At 40.5% G+C, this 13994-nt stretch overlaps 1 long non-coding RNA gene across 1 annotated transcript in view; it reads left to right on the forward strand.

Moving 5' to 3' along the window:
- The first annotated feature begins 12096 nt into the window (after positions 1–12096).
- Positions 12097–13994, forward strand: part of LOC136991983 (uncharacterized) — a 33139-nt gene continuing 31241 nt past the window's right edge. The window contains exons 1-2 of the long non-coding RNA XR_010884010.1: positions 12097–12107; positions 12807–12952. This is a non-coding gene — a long non-coding RNA (uncharacterized lncRNA). The remainder of the gene's footprint in view (positions 12108–12806; positions 12953–13994) is intronic.

The raw sequence follows: 13994 nt of genomic DNA on the forward strand, positions 1-13994 counted from the left end.
GTGTAGATGTGGTCACTTTTTGTGCTGTGGACACAATTGAAACAGAGTGGGGCTAGGATCACTGCCTTACTCTGCTGAGGGTTTGAATCCTCTGGAGGGCAGATGCAGAACATTTGTGAGCACAAGATCAGACATGATGAGTAGGAAAGAAAATGCTTTTGCTCATAAGGGACCTATGTTCTTTCCTCATGAAAAAATGTTGCTTTTTGCATAAGCATGATGGGCAACAGAACAGAGCTAACCTTCTAGCCAGTGTGGAGGTGCTTGGTTCAGTTTTGTATTCTGTATGCAGTCAGACTTGCGTTAGTATGCAACAGATTTCTGCTCACAGCTGTTTACCACTCGAGGAACTGGAAGCTGAAAGCCCAAAAGCTATGTATAGTACAAATCCTTGTCTGTTAATATTGTCTTCTACTGGAATAGATGGAAATCTGCTCTTTGGTTTCTTACCCACCACCTCAGACTTGTAAGAGAGAGATCTCTCTCTAGTTCTTGTAAACTGTTAAGAGAACAAAATCCAGGGATTATAAATTAGAGGTTTGAAATGATTTATTGTTACATGGTTTGAATTCTTATCTGAACTGGATCTGTAATTCTGAAACTTCTGAGGTTTGCTGATCCCTTATATAATCCCTAATCCATAATATAGATCTTTAAGGTCAAACTGAAATCAGTGAAGTTAAATAGTGCTTAATGCATGGATAATAAAAACCAGAAGGTGATTCATATGTTGTAGGATTAAGCTACATTTGCTGTATAATAAGTGTGGGAAGAATCATCTCTTCTTTTCAAATTTTGAGCTCTTTCTGACAACTGTAGCTGAAAAGGGTTGTATAGTAAATCAGAGAGAGAGAGAAAAACATTCAGTGCCATTGTCAGCACTTACCAGATTTTGGTCTCAGTTAGAAAAGCACTTGCCTAATTTTACTGCTATTCATGAAAGTGCTTCTGGATATGTTTAATCTTAGCATGCTTAAAGCCACCATGAGTTGCAATGTTTTCCTGAATCTGGGCCTCAGATCTTGCAATATCTCCTTGCCTCCAGTTCTGTTGTGTACATTTTAACCTGTGCCAGGTTTCTAGAATTGAAACAAGCAACCACTGCTCACAGTATTTATGCTCTATTTGAAACAGGTTGGAGTCATACATAAGGATTCATCTTTGCAAAAGGAAGGGAAAATGTGGAATTACAGTCTTAAAATTTTGAATAGCTAGTGCTAGTACACATGGTAACAGCTGGGAACCACTGCAACAGAGTATTGAATGCTTTACTGAGAAGATGAATTGTGAAATATTATCATCTTTAAGAAAGACTTTCTATCTTCCCTTTTTCTAATCCTCCTCCTGAAAACCATTAGAAACATTGAACTTATTTACATTTGAAAAAGTCCTAACCAAGGAAAGCAAATTTACACATATGCTTTGAGTTAAGCATATGCTTATGTGTTTTGCAGATTAATCTTATTATTTTGCACTTTAATTTTATGATTTCCTGCTGTACCTTTGGTTAGAAATCTCTACCTACAACTAGAACCTGTTGCTAATATTAAAGGGCTCATGTATTCTCAATGATTGTCATCCCCCCAGTGCGCAGATGAAACAAATCCATTAGAAAATGTAAATCCAAGTTGATTTTTCTTGCTTTGGAAACAAAGGCTCAATTGTTAGAATCCAAGCGTGTCTTCTATTATCTAAGCATTTTTTGCAGAACGTACATGGATTCATATCCCTCAGCATAGTGCATCCTTTGTTTGATTTGCTTTCAACATTTTTGATGCAGATGATTTTCCTTTTTTCTTTTCTGTGCTAAGAAAGGTAGTTTCATTTTTCATCACTTCTTTTCCAAAGAATAAAATGTTTGTCTTTACAAAGCTTTCATCAAATGATAATCTATAGCATATTAACTATTAATTCATTGGAAGGATATTTGGTGACTACAATAGTGAAATATAAACTTTGTCTTTATGGAATCAAGATTTTCTCTATTTTTTACAATGGTGCCATTACCTCAAGATCAACAGGTAAGAGTAAATACTTTCAAAATTAAATCCACATCTGAGCACCTTCACCAAATCAAATTTCAATGTGTTTAGCACATCCAAATCCTGCCCAAGTCAGTGGGAGCTGTAGGGGCTCAGCAATTTCAGAAACAGACTATGTTTTCAAGGTACTTAAAGATGGATTAAGGAGGCTAAATCTAAACACCAAGACTGAAAATGTTGGCTTTTATTTCCTTTGTGCCAAACTAATTTCACTGTCCCTGATAAAATGAGGCTCTGGAAATTACGGCTGCTATTATTCAACAAGTGTGTGGATATTAGAATCTAGCCCTTCTATGAACACAGAAGTTTTGTAATGTTTGGTAACTTGCTGAAGTTCCCCTGGACACTAAAAGACCATAAAAATGCCATTTTTAATTGTCTCTTTCCAATGGTACCTCTAGACACAGAATGGCCTTAAGTAGCTGCACGTTTTCTATTTGAATCTACTTGAATGAAGGAACATTAACTCTCATACAGCCATTCTCAAAGAAATTCCATTGAACATATATAACCCTAGCTGTTGCATTTAAAATTTTCTTGAGAATCCACTGCTTTCTTGTTGGCACTTCCTTCAAATTGCTCATGTCTACTTTTGTGTCAACACAATGGTCTTATTTGCCTAGTATTTTAATTCTGGCACAAAGAAAACTAAGAAAAGAAAACTATTTACTCCACTGCTGTAAGAGAATTTGTTTGAAGCTTAAATTTCACATACCCTTTATGATTGGGTTTGCAGTGTCTTGTTTGGATGACTATTGGCTGATACTGCAAGAAAAAAGCAAGAGCACATGCTAGTATCCTTAGCTACCATTTTGAATAAAATCTAAAGCATCTAGGAATAATTAACCGATGTGAAAATCAAATTGGTCAGTCTTTGTTAGGCAACAATCAGTAAAAGGAATACAAGTAAACTTTGTAATGGTTTGAACTCACCACGACTCACATACAGTACATGCAAATATTCTAACACTCTCTCATGCTCATTCTCATGTTCTTCTGCTGTTTTCTAAGCAGGAGATCTCTGAGGAACAATTCCTGCTCAAATGAGTTCCTGGTTGCTTCCACCCATAGGAGAGAGGAGAAAGCTACAGGTGTGCATATTGTACAAAAGCATTGCCAGAAATAATTATGTCTGACAGCTCTAAATCCACAGTCTAGTTAGAGTACCTGGCTAGATATTCTATAGATGTAATACCACATGTTTTGGTTAAATGCTGAAATGTTCTGTGAATTCTACCCTCTTCATAGCTATTTAACCAAGTGGCAGTATTTACATGCATCTTTGAGAAGTAGGGTTTGATTAATGTAAGATTTAACTAAGATCTACAATAGCAAGGATAGACAGCACATTGTTAAATGCAAAAACCACAATCACCAGAAAGACTTTTTGTTTTGTTGACTGACCCAAACCACAGGAATTCTCTCATTACTTTCTTTCTGTTCATGCAGATACCATATCAGGATGGCCGAGCTTTCTTCAGCTAAGCAAATTAATCTGCAGAGAAACAAAGCAAAATGCAAGTTAACAGGTTTCTGATTTTGCCTATGAAAATAAGCTGCAAGCCTGAGGTTGTGATCTATGTAAATTAAATGTAACCCTTCAGTATCAGAAGATAACTGCACTTGGGCCACTTAAGGACAAAAAACAAGGACAAAAATGTGCCAAGGGTCCATGGTGTAACACCAATTAAGGTACCTGTTGTGTGAGAAATAAATAAATAATAATAATTTTACAAGCTTCTGTGTCCTTCATCTGTTACTTGAAATTAGAAGAAACAAAAACTCTAGTGTAATGATTTTTCTCTTTGCTTTCACAGTGCTAGCTTGGAGCTGCTTTTTGCCACTGAAGTTTATTGCTCACTTGGACTTTAAATTGGTTCCTTCTGAGTGAAGCAAAGATTGTACTGGCCTAAATGTCACTTGAATTAATGTATTCTTGTTTCGGTCTTTATTCTCTTGGAGCCACTTCTAGTTTAAATTACCTTGTATTTCAGGGCTTGAAGACAAGGTCACAGTCATGCAAAGAATTAGAAGTGTGGGACATTTCAAATTTGCTTTCAGTATTTTAAGAGAAACAAGTTCCAAGACAATTATTCCTGAGTTTAGAAAATGAAATAACTATAGCAGTAATAATAGTGATCATTATTACATAAAGTCACTCACTCAGTGATGTATTCTTCAGGAAAAGTGAGGGGGAGTGACTAGCCAAGCCATATAAAGAACAATGTGTAAATCATACTTGGAGCTGGAGAACTCCTCTGCCATGAGTAATTCTGCTGAGGATTTTCATCTCATTTTTCTGATGAACGGTCCATTCCATTTGCAGAGACCACAGCCGTCCTGAGTCTAACTGCGCTGCCACATAGCTTCCACACAATAATACTTGGTCTGTCAGCTGTTCGAGAGTGAAATATTACAACTCAGTATGCAGTTGTGCTGGTTAGAGTCATGGCTCTCCTGGCATGTGTCTGAGCACTCAGTACAAAAACAAAATATTACTGTCTAGTATCCAGGAATATTCTTCAGGGAGAATATGCACAATTATTAATCTAAGTTCACTTTCTACAATATTAACCAAGTTATTGCGTTCTGCTGGTTACATGCTCATGGCAATTTTCCTGGAAAACAAAGGCAAGGGGTGTAATCTAGCATAAGCAGGGTTTTTCTAAGAAGTGGACTCTGAAATTTTGTACCATTCTTGTAGTTCCAGAATTATTCTGTGTGTCCTGAGGTTTTTCAAAGTTTGTTGCTACAACAACAGTATTAGCATATTAGCAAAGCAGTGTCAGGGTTTTCTCACATTATGGGAAATAATTGTCTGTGCATGACAACTCTCAGTTGCACTTGTGTAAATCCCAGGGACTGAAAGGCTGGAGAAACTGGGAATAGGTATGAGTGTATAACACAGAATGAGCATGGTAGGGGATAAATTAACAGAAGCAATTACTACGATAGAGAACATCAATGAGCTCTAAGCAGACTGTGCATAATAAGCAGATAAATTAGAGGCAAGAACAATAGAAAGTAAGGCTTGAATTTTCAAGACTGGTCGACACTATCAGGCGACAAAAAATCTTGAAATCTTTGGATTTTGGTAGCGTTGAATGAAGTCCTCTTCCTTGATTTTTGTCGGCAGAACCATTTCAGAGGTGTGAACTTCAAATGGACCAAAGGAAAACACTATGCTGTCCAAGAGAATTTCAGTATTTCATTTCTGGACACTTTATATTTTACAGGTGCTAAATATAATGTGCAAAAGGGAAAAAGAGCCCTACAGCTATCATTTTACTCAAATATTAAATAAGATTAGGTTCCTTAAATAAAGCTTATATTAATATCTGCTATAAATCAATTACATAATGTCATGCTTCCTGGTCATTAAATGTCCAGAGGTTTGTACAACCTCAGGGATGCAGAAATGTACTATAACCAAGCCAGGTACTATTTATGCCACAATTCTCTAGTAGCATTTTCTTCTGTTGTCCTTCCATAGACCAGACAAATTCACCTATTGTACAACCTTCTGTGAAATAAATAAACAGACAAAATGAGTAAAAATAGCTAAGGAAGAAAAAGAGAGACATATAAATCAGACAAAAGGAGATACTTCAGAATTGTTGATAAATCATTGAGCGTGAACCTTCAGTTTCTGGAAGAAGAACATAATATACAAGGCAATAGGGAAGAATTCAGCTGGAGCTTTTGCTTTTTTTTTCTTTTGTTTATATTTGTCTACTTACTATCTAGGCCTCTTTGTTGTCTCTTAGAATGTATTTCACTTTCCTCTGCCTTATTGTTTTTCTGATGCTGCTTATGGAGACAGTTCTATATGCTGAATACTTTCTATATGAACTGTGATGTCTAAATTCAGTTTCTACTCTCAACTTCCACCATTTAAAAATTACAAACTTAGCTGTTTCCTGTGTTCTTCTGAAATAGGGGCAGCTGGGACAATGAAATCTCCAGCAAATCTCTAAGCAATCTCCATTTAGATTCATAACCTATTTTCCTCTTGCTTGTCACTCTTTGTTTTCTCACCTAGCATAGGTATATAGTTATCATGCATATTTCAAAAGGTTAATTGATTATTGCAGGCTCCAATAAACTGCTTATAATCTTAGCTTCTAAGTGGTTTTCACACTTGGAAGATACCCCCTCATTGAAAGAGGCTTTTAACAGCTGTTAATAATTTTTTTATGGACACTTGTTTAGCAGAACATTAAATGCAAAATAGAAAGTGATTTGAAAATATGCCCATTTTTATCTTTATGTTTTGCTTGTAAGACGCTCATAAAAATTAGGAAGTGATTTGAAAAATTATCAAATAGCAAAAATTTGGTCATTCAATTATTTGCATAGGGCAATGTGAAATGGTTTACATTAGCTGTTCTGAATAGAAAATGCTGTAATGCTGATAATTCTGGATGCATGGGGAGAACTGGCAGATCTGTGCTTGCTGTAAATTTGATATGTGCCTCGGATTAGGGTCAGAAAAAAGCTGGAGTAAAATGTTCCCTTTTCCTGTCCTGTTCCTTAAGGAGTTGGGTGGGTCCAACATCTAACAGTCCTATAAAGGAAAGCTTGCTTATGTTATTTGCAGCAAATCCAAAGCTTCAGCTAAAAGTTGTGGCTTATCAAGCTCATAAGTGCAGTATTCAGGGAAATATGATGTTGCAATGCATATTACATCAGTACTGTAGACACTGTACTCTTGGTACTGCTGTTGCTTGAAATTGCTGACTTGTAATTTTTCTTTTGAATCAACTGAGTCAGCAAGTTCAGTGTATTTGGAGCTGTTTTATTTCCACAGCAATTCTGCTTTCAAATGGTTGCAATGAAAATACATCACAACATTTCCTGCATTCCTTAGCAAAAGCCATTGTTTTTAATTTTGTTTTTTGCTTTGTGTACAGCTGCAACCCCTGGAAAAGGAGGAATCCTCTTCACATATATTTGACAAGCAGCAGAGTCTACATGTTAACAAACACCAGGGCAGTATTTGACCGCACTAAATGCGATAAACAGAAGTAGTTGCAGGGTCCTTCCTATTCGTTCTTTTTGGACTCAGGATTTTGCATGGAGTCACCACTCTGCACTTGAGCTAGGATAGCCCATAACATCAGACTGCTACGATACAGATCAGAACCTGGAGGAAGATTCAAACACCAGGTCTTGGTTTATCTCTGCTCAGACCTGACCTGTGTTCTCAAATGCCATTTCTTAATGATACAGTGGAGGGCCTGCATTTCACCCTACTCAACCATTTATAATGTACAGGATGAGGAAAAGTGAGATGAGGGCATGGAAGAAGACCAAATGAACATTAGCTTTACATATTATGATAGAGAGTTGCAGGGAGGGATGCAGATTCAATCTGGTTGCATGCCCTGGCCATGTAATCAGGTTATCAAGGCCTCCTGCCTTCTTTTCCCTTTGGACCACGTGAGGAGCCTCATAGCACACAGCTGCCTTGCGGTCTGGGCATAGCCTGGAGTGGCATAGACTGAGAAATCTGGCTAGAGTGCATGAACATTTGCATTTTAGCTACAGAGAGGCAACTTGGGGGACTAACCAGAGTTAGAAAATCTGTGCCCACATGAGACTGGTTGCAGAAAAAGAGATGTCTTGCAAGACCTGAGAAAATGAAAATGAATGATGTATAACATAAAAAGGTTACAGCCAGAGAGAAAAGGCCAGGCTTAAGAAAGTCATTAATGCTGAAGAAATAGACAAATGCGTGGCAGCTATGTGGGAGGAGAAGAGCTCACATCAGACGTTAAGTGGAGGGAGAAGAGAGCAGAGAAACAACTAATTGAAGAGAAATGCAGTAGAGCGGAATAGTCTGCCAATCTACAGAGCTAATACACTGATCAGTGAAGGATTTTTAAGTAATTTTGTTGGTCTTTTTATAAAGGATACATGCAAAGTAAACATGCAAATAGTACTTTCTTTGTTAGAACAAGAAAGCATTTAAGCTTGGTGCATATGTCACAAAATGTTTGAGACTATTCAAGAATAATTACAGCTTCATAAATCGCGAAGTTAGTAAGAACAACTGCAGACACCAACGTGAGGGAAAAAGCCTGTATATTCATTTGGCAAAAGGTGGGAACATATTTGTAAAGATGGTTTAAAAGCTTCTGGCATGTGGCAGTGCATAGACTCAGAGTAAATATATTCCATACATCACTGGAGTTTAGCTTGCAGGTTGGCAAATGTCCTGCAGGCTTGAGTTGGAGTTTTAAATTTGATCTTTCACTTGTATGTTACTTGTGATTATATAGTTGTCATCTGACCCCTTTCAAGCATTTCATGTCTTGTGTGATTTCAGCTGGCATCCTCTCTGCACTGGGACTACAAGAGGATCCCCTAGTCTGATAATTTTTGGTGAAAGCTACAGAGGTCTTCCTATTTAGGAACCCTCAAAAGGCTGAGAGCCTGCTGAGTGAAAGATGTTCAAAGAGCAGAAATAAGAAGCCTCCAGATTTTGTTTCCTTATATGAATTGAGTCTGAACTCTGATAGATCTCAAATCTGCCAATCACTTGTAATATTTTAGCTAGAAAATGTTTGGCTTAATCATAATGGACATGATTTTTAAAAAGTAGTTATATATGGTTCATCTGTTGTATGTAATTAGAGGGAATCAAAGCTCTGTTGCAATGATTTTTGTCTTTGCTTTCATAGCTTCAGCTTTCTTGCACTTTCCTCAAAAACAGCTGGTGCTGGCCACTGCCCTTCACAGAGTAGTGGGCTAGATGGGCCATAGCTGTGGTCAAGGATGCAGAGATGGAGGAGAGAAGCATCTGTGGAAGAAACGGTGGGGGAAGCATAGGCAGCATTTTTCTGCTTGTTTGGGTCAGGCCATTTGCCATTTCTGGAGTAAGAAAAGGAGTTGCACCAAGTGGTGCAAAATAATAGATAAGGTTTGAGTCATAATAATGGAGAAATAGAGCTATTTAAAATATTCCCTTTGTGGGAGCTAGATGGCGCAGTAGATCAATGCTCCAGCCTTTTATCTGGGGCTGTTCTGGGGCAAACCCAGTTTGGTCAGGTAACAACTTAGCAATGAATTTGCTTGTGGAAATTTAGGCCTAGATCAAAAAAGATACTCAGATTCTTAAATCCTTCTGGGTATCTAGCCTCTGGTGGACATCAACAAGAATTTAGACATCTAATTAGAATCATACTGTTATGAGCTGGGCCATAGTCTTTAGTGGACATTAGTTCTTGCTGCAACATGAACCACTTACTTGCCTGATTGTTTGACTCTAAAAAGACAGATGACTCAATTAGCAGAAATTATGCCTTTGCTGCTGGCACTGCACCTGAATTTAATCTCTGCTCATCAGCCACAAACTTTTGTTTTTTCACAATCACTTAAGTGAAAAAAAGGAAAAGTAAGAAACCAACAACCCATAACTCCCCTGACAGCATTGAGATGTATTTCCGGTTTTTCAGGCTATTTCTGTTGTGTTGTTAAAGGATACTTGCCTGGAATCATCCAAACTTTCCACTGAGCTATAAAATACAAAAAAGCACAATAGAATAAACTGAAAAGCACATCTCTGTGCACAAATGTCAGCACACTTAGACATGGGATTTGTATTCAGACAAAGTCTTCCTCTTTCTTTTTGTGGGAAAAAAAAGAGTCTTGCTTAAAAACAAATGGCTTATAAAACAATGCAAAAAGACTGGGGAAGACCACTTTGTTGTGAAAGACTGAAAATTCAAAGATCACCATGCGAGAATTTAAACAGCAAGCAGTGATGGGAGCAGCCACAAGACAATTTGGAGGGTGACTGGTGGGGACTGGAGACAGCCTAATGGAGGTTAAATATCCAGCTCAGGCAGATACAATGAATTGTTGTTCTGTGACTGATGTGAAGTAAATTCAGTGATAACCATATTGTTCTAGTGACTATAAACTTGCCATCCCCCAACCCTACACCATCGTCACTGGCCCCAGTGGTTAGCAGAAAGAACACTGAATAATTGGCCTAGGAAATGAGTTATCCTTTCATTTCAAGAACGGCTGAAACATAGTGATGTCATCATCAGTCTCAGCTCTGTGAATATGTAAAAAGCCTCAACAGTCAGTTGAAATGAAAGTCAGAGTTCAGATGCGCGTGGCGTGTTCAGTGTTCAGACCAGAGTGTTTTCAGCTTTCCTCTCTGGGGCATCTGGTACCATTTACAATTAGAAGTGCAGCCATCAGAACGAGGGCAGTGAGATGGGAGATCCAGACCCCATTGCTGCAACCGGAGACGAGCCGCTGCACCCTTCCACGGCTCTGTTTCCCCTCCCATCCTTTCTCTTTGGCCTATTTAACATGCAGGCTGTCGGAGCCCTGAGCTTTTTTGCTTGTTTGTTCAGCAATCAGTACAATAGGGCTCTGATCCACCACGTGCTACCATGATACAAATAATTGCTTTCAAGTTTCTAAAAAAATAGAAAGAAAAATAGTATCACTTAGACAAAATATCTTGGGAAGAAGCTCACAAGTTTTGTTCCAACAAAAAAAAGATGCGTCTATTTATTGACGTAAGAGAGAAGCAGTGTTGAGGGGACAGACATTCATTATGGGGCACATTCTTAAAGCTTTATTTCTTCTTCCTATTTTTTTTTTCTGACATTTGCTGTGCTTTATACTCTCTGGCAACCAGCAGAGTTCCACTGATGCTGACTTGCAGAGTGCATAGGGATACTAAGGAAATATTTTTCCTAGCAACAAGCAGCACATGAAAACATGAAGAAATGCTTCCCCTGCTCATATTTCCTTTCAGTTTTTTTAGTCATCTGGTGCTGAGATAAGAGTTGGGTGGTTAAACCTGCTTCTAGTTTGTATTTTTCAGGCAATCTGGAAAATAAGAGGAATACGTAAAATCTTTATGCCTATCATCAATGCAGTGCAGAAGAGGCCTGGTCGAAATCATGGCCCGGCTGTGCTGGATAGCATAGGGACATGTAACAGTTTGCTGCCCACCCACCAAAATGCTTATGGCCAGCAACTCCAGCGGCCGGGCTGCAGCCTACCCCCTGCCCACATGCCGTCGCTGCCCGCACTGCTTGGAAACCAGCTCAGCCGACGCTGCGCAGTGCCACTCTGTATACACTCGCAAACTGGCCTAAAACTATGTTGTTCTGATTGGTCCTTCAGTGACTCTTTACTGAATTAAGATATACTGATATGTAACATTGTCTTAAGGCGCTGGCAGAGCATCCAGCCCTGGTAGTATGGCGATTAAAATGAAATTGTGTCTTCTGACACAGGGGTGTGCCTGCCGGGTCTCAGTCGCCTCGAAGTACAGGCAGCCTCCTGCGATGAGTGCACCAAGTTTCTATCACTACAGAGCCCAAACTCAGATGAGGCCGTTAGACGTTCCTCTAGTAAAAACGAAGCAATTAGTAATGGCTGGAAGCGAACACTTCTGCCCGCCCCGGTGACAGGGAGCAGGGCTCTCTGCCTCCAGGCCGCCTGCAGCAGCGGGGCCGGGCAGGCGGAGCAGCCGCCAGCAGGCCGGCGCGGCGCGGCCCCCATTTTCTGTCAGCGAGGAAGGACCGTTGCTGCCGCCTCGTGCGCCGGGGGCAGGGGCGGCGCGCAACGGCCGCCGCGCGCGCCCCCGCTTCCCCCGCCGCGCCTCGCGCGCCCCCGCCTCCCGCCGGGATCCCCGCGGGTAACGGCTCTCTGTGAGGAAAACGGACACGGCGGCGGGGTGCGGCCCCGGCGCGCGGCCCCCCGCCTTGCCCCGAGCGGCGCGGCGCCGTCGGCGGCGGGTGCCTGCGCAGCCGGGCCTGTAGTTCGGGGCTTCGCTTGCCGCGGGTCGGTTGCGCTGGTGTTTCTTTTAAGGCGGCGGCGGCCGTGTGTGCGGGCTGCTTGCTGTGCTGCTCAGCCCTAGTCTCCTCCTTGAGAAATATTGCGGGTCTAAATCTTAATCGTTGGCGTGTCTTTTTTTAGCGGTGTGACTGCTCACCGCCCGGTGGGTGCGCTAGCCAATCCGTGAGGTTGTGCACGCTGGGATTTCACACGCTGCTGTGTATCATCTTGTGTGGTGCGTGGCTCTGTGTAAGTGTATTTCTGAGGTGGGCAGAGAAGGGATGATAGTGGCTTGTGCTCGCACAGCTCTTGAAGGGAGCCCACGGGTGGTGGGGCTCCCCGTCTCCCCTGGCTGAAAGGCGGGTGTCTCCTGGGCCAGAGAAGGCCTGCGACGCGAAACCCGGTGGGCTGGGGTGTCTCAGGCACAACCCCAGCCCCAGAGGTGCTGAGCACAGTGAGCTGTGGTGGTTTAAACCTGTGGACCTCAGTGTGTTGTTTAACAGAGATACTCCAGTATGCTTGCTCTCCTGAAACAGTTTTCCAGGGTGTGACTGAAAACTTCTCTGGGTAGACAGAGGGATGGTAATTTTTGGGAGGCAGTTAAGAGGAAGAAAAATGCATGGGTAAGTGGGGCCCAGGTGTGACCCTCTAAACTGAATATGGTCCCTGGAAACAGATTTGAATCCCAGTGTAAACACATGAAGCTTAGATGCTGTTAACATTCCCTTCATTTTTTCAAAAATCTAAGAGGGGAACTAGGGATAGTGCTTCATCCTGAAATGCCAGGATTTTCTGGTTTTTGCCTGCTAGTGGAACAGAACTAAAGTATTAATATTACTTTAACTAAAGTGTAATTTTCTGGGTTTGAATTATTAGCCATGTGGGGACAATGACTGATACTTGTGTCTGCTTGTGAATAACTCCCCCTTATTTTCTGTCCTTGCTCAGCCATGCTGAAACAGCATTTGCAGATGTGAGGCCAAGAGAATGCTGCAGTGGCAGAAAGGCTTTGTCAGCACCAGCAAATCACTGGTTCTACCTCTGCAAGGTCAGCTTCAGAAGGCAACATGTCTGAGACCACAGCTCCAAGACCGGTGAGGAACATGAATTGTCAGAAAGCATTTAGAAATTACACAGTATTGGGGGGTAGGCAGAAAGCATTCTTATGGGAGAGCTTGTCTTCGAATTTAGGGATAGCCTTGCATCTACAGGGTGTATATTTTATGAGTAACTTCAGTGGGTTTAGGATGAGGCCCAAGAGGTTCTTACTCTTTGCTTGATAGGTTATTGACAAGATGAACATTTGCAGAACATGTTCCCATGTCATCAGTGTATTTTCTGAATTTGCTCTCTAATATTTTGAAAGAATTTATCTTATTATAATAAATTAAAAAGCCTTGTCTGCAGTGGAGCATCAATGTCTATAGTTGTTTAGAAATAGCATGCATAATAATAGGAGCGTGTTTGTAAAACTGGCTTGAGAGCCACATGTAGGTAACAGAGTGCAGACTCAGGCAGATGTGTATGTCCCAAGATAAGCATCTATCCTATAGACTTGAATCAGAGATCTAAATGTCATATTTCACCTGAATATATATCTAAGTTATAAATGATTCCTACAGGCCCTGCTCAGTGGTCTTGTGGCTCCGGAGTGTTGAGCTGGAGCTGTTTTGTTTTGTTTTGGTTTGGTTTGGTTTTGTGTGCTGAAACTGAAGATAGTCCCCAATTATGATTTACCAAACTGTAAAATAAAAACAAAAGGATAAAGTTTTAAAATTAATCATTCTTCTTTTTTTTTTTTTAAGCTGAACTTGAACTGTTCCGTGTTTCAGATATGCCAGTCACTATTAGTGACTTATGTGGGAAATGTATTACAGTGAACATCCTAATATGTAGCACAAGGTAGAGGACCTGAAGACACTTTTGTGTGAGGAAGGCCATATTTTCTGCTTTGTTTTTCTTTCCAAAGCAAAGGATAATGTGAGGAAGTGGTGTGTTGACCAGTATGTTGTATACATCGTGCTCTATAGAATGAGAGCTGTAGAGCAGTTGCATTCTATCAATTCAAATAATGTATTAGAGGTACATTGGTAAGGCATGTACCATGCTCCATACAGTGCTTAATGGCTTGTTGTT

The sequence above is a fragment of the Apteryx mantelli genome, chromosome 4 (assembly GCF_036417845.1).
Source record: "Apteryx mantelli isolate bAptMan1 chromosome 4, bAptMan1.hap1, whole genome shotgun sequence".
Taxonomy (NCBI): Eukaryota; Metazoa; Chordata; class Aves; order Apterygiformes; family Apterygidae; genus Apteryx; species Apteryx mantelli.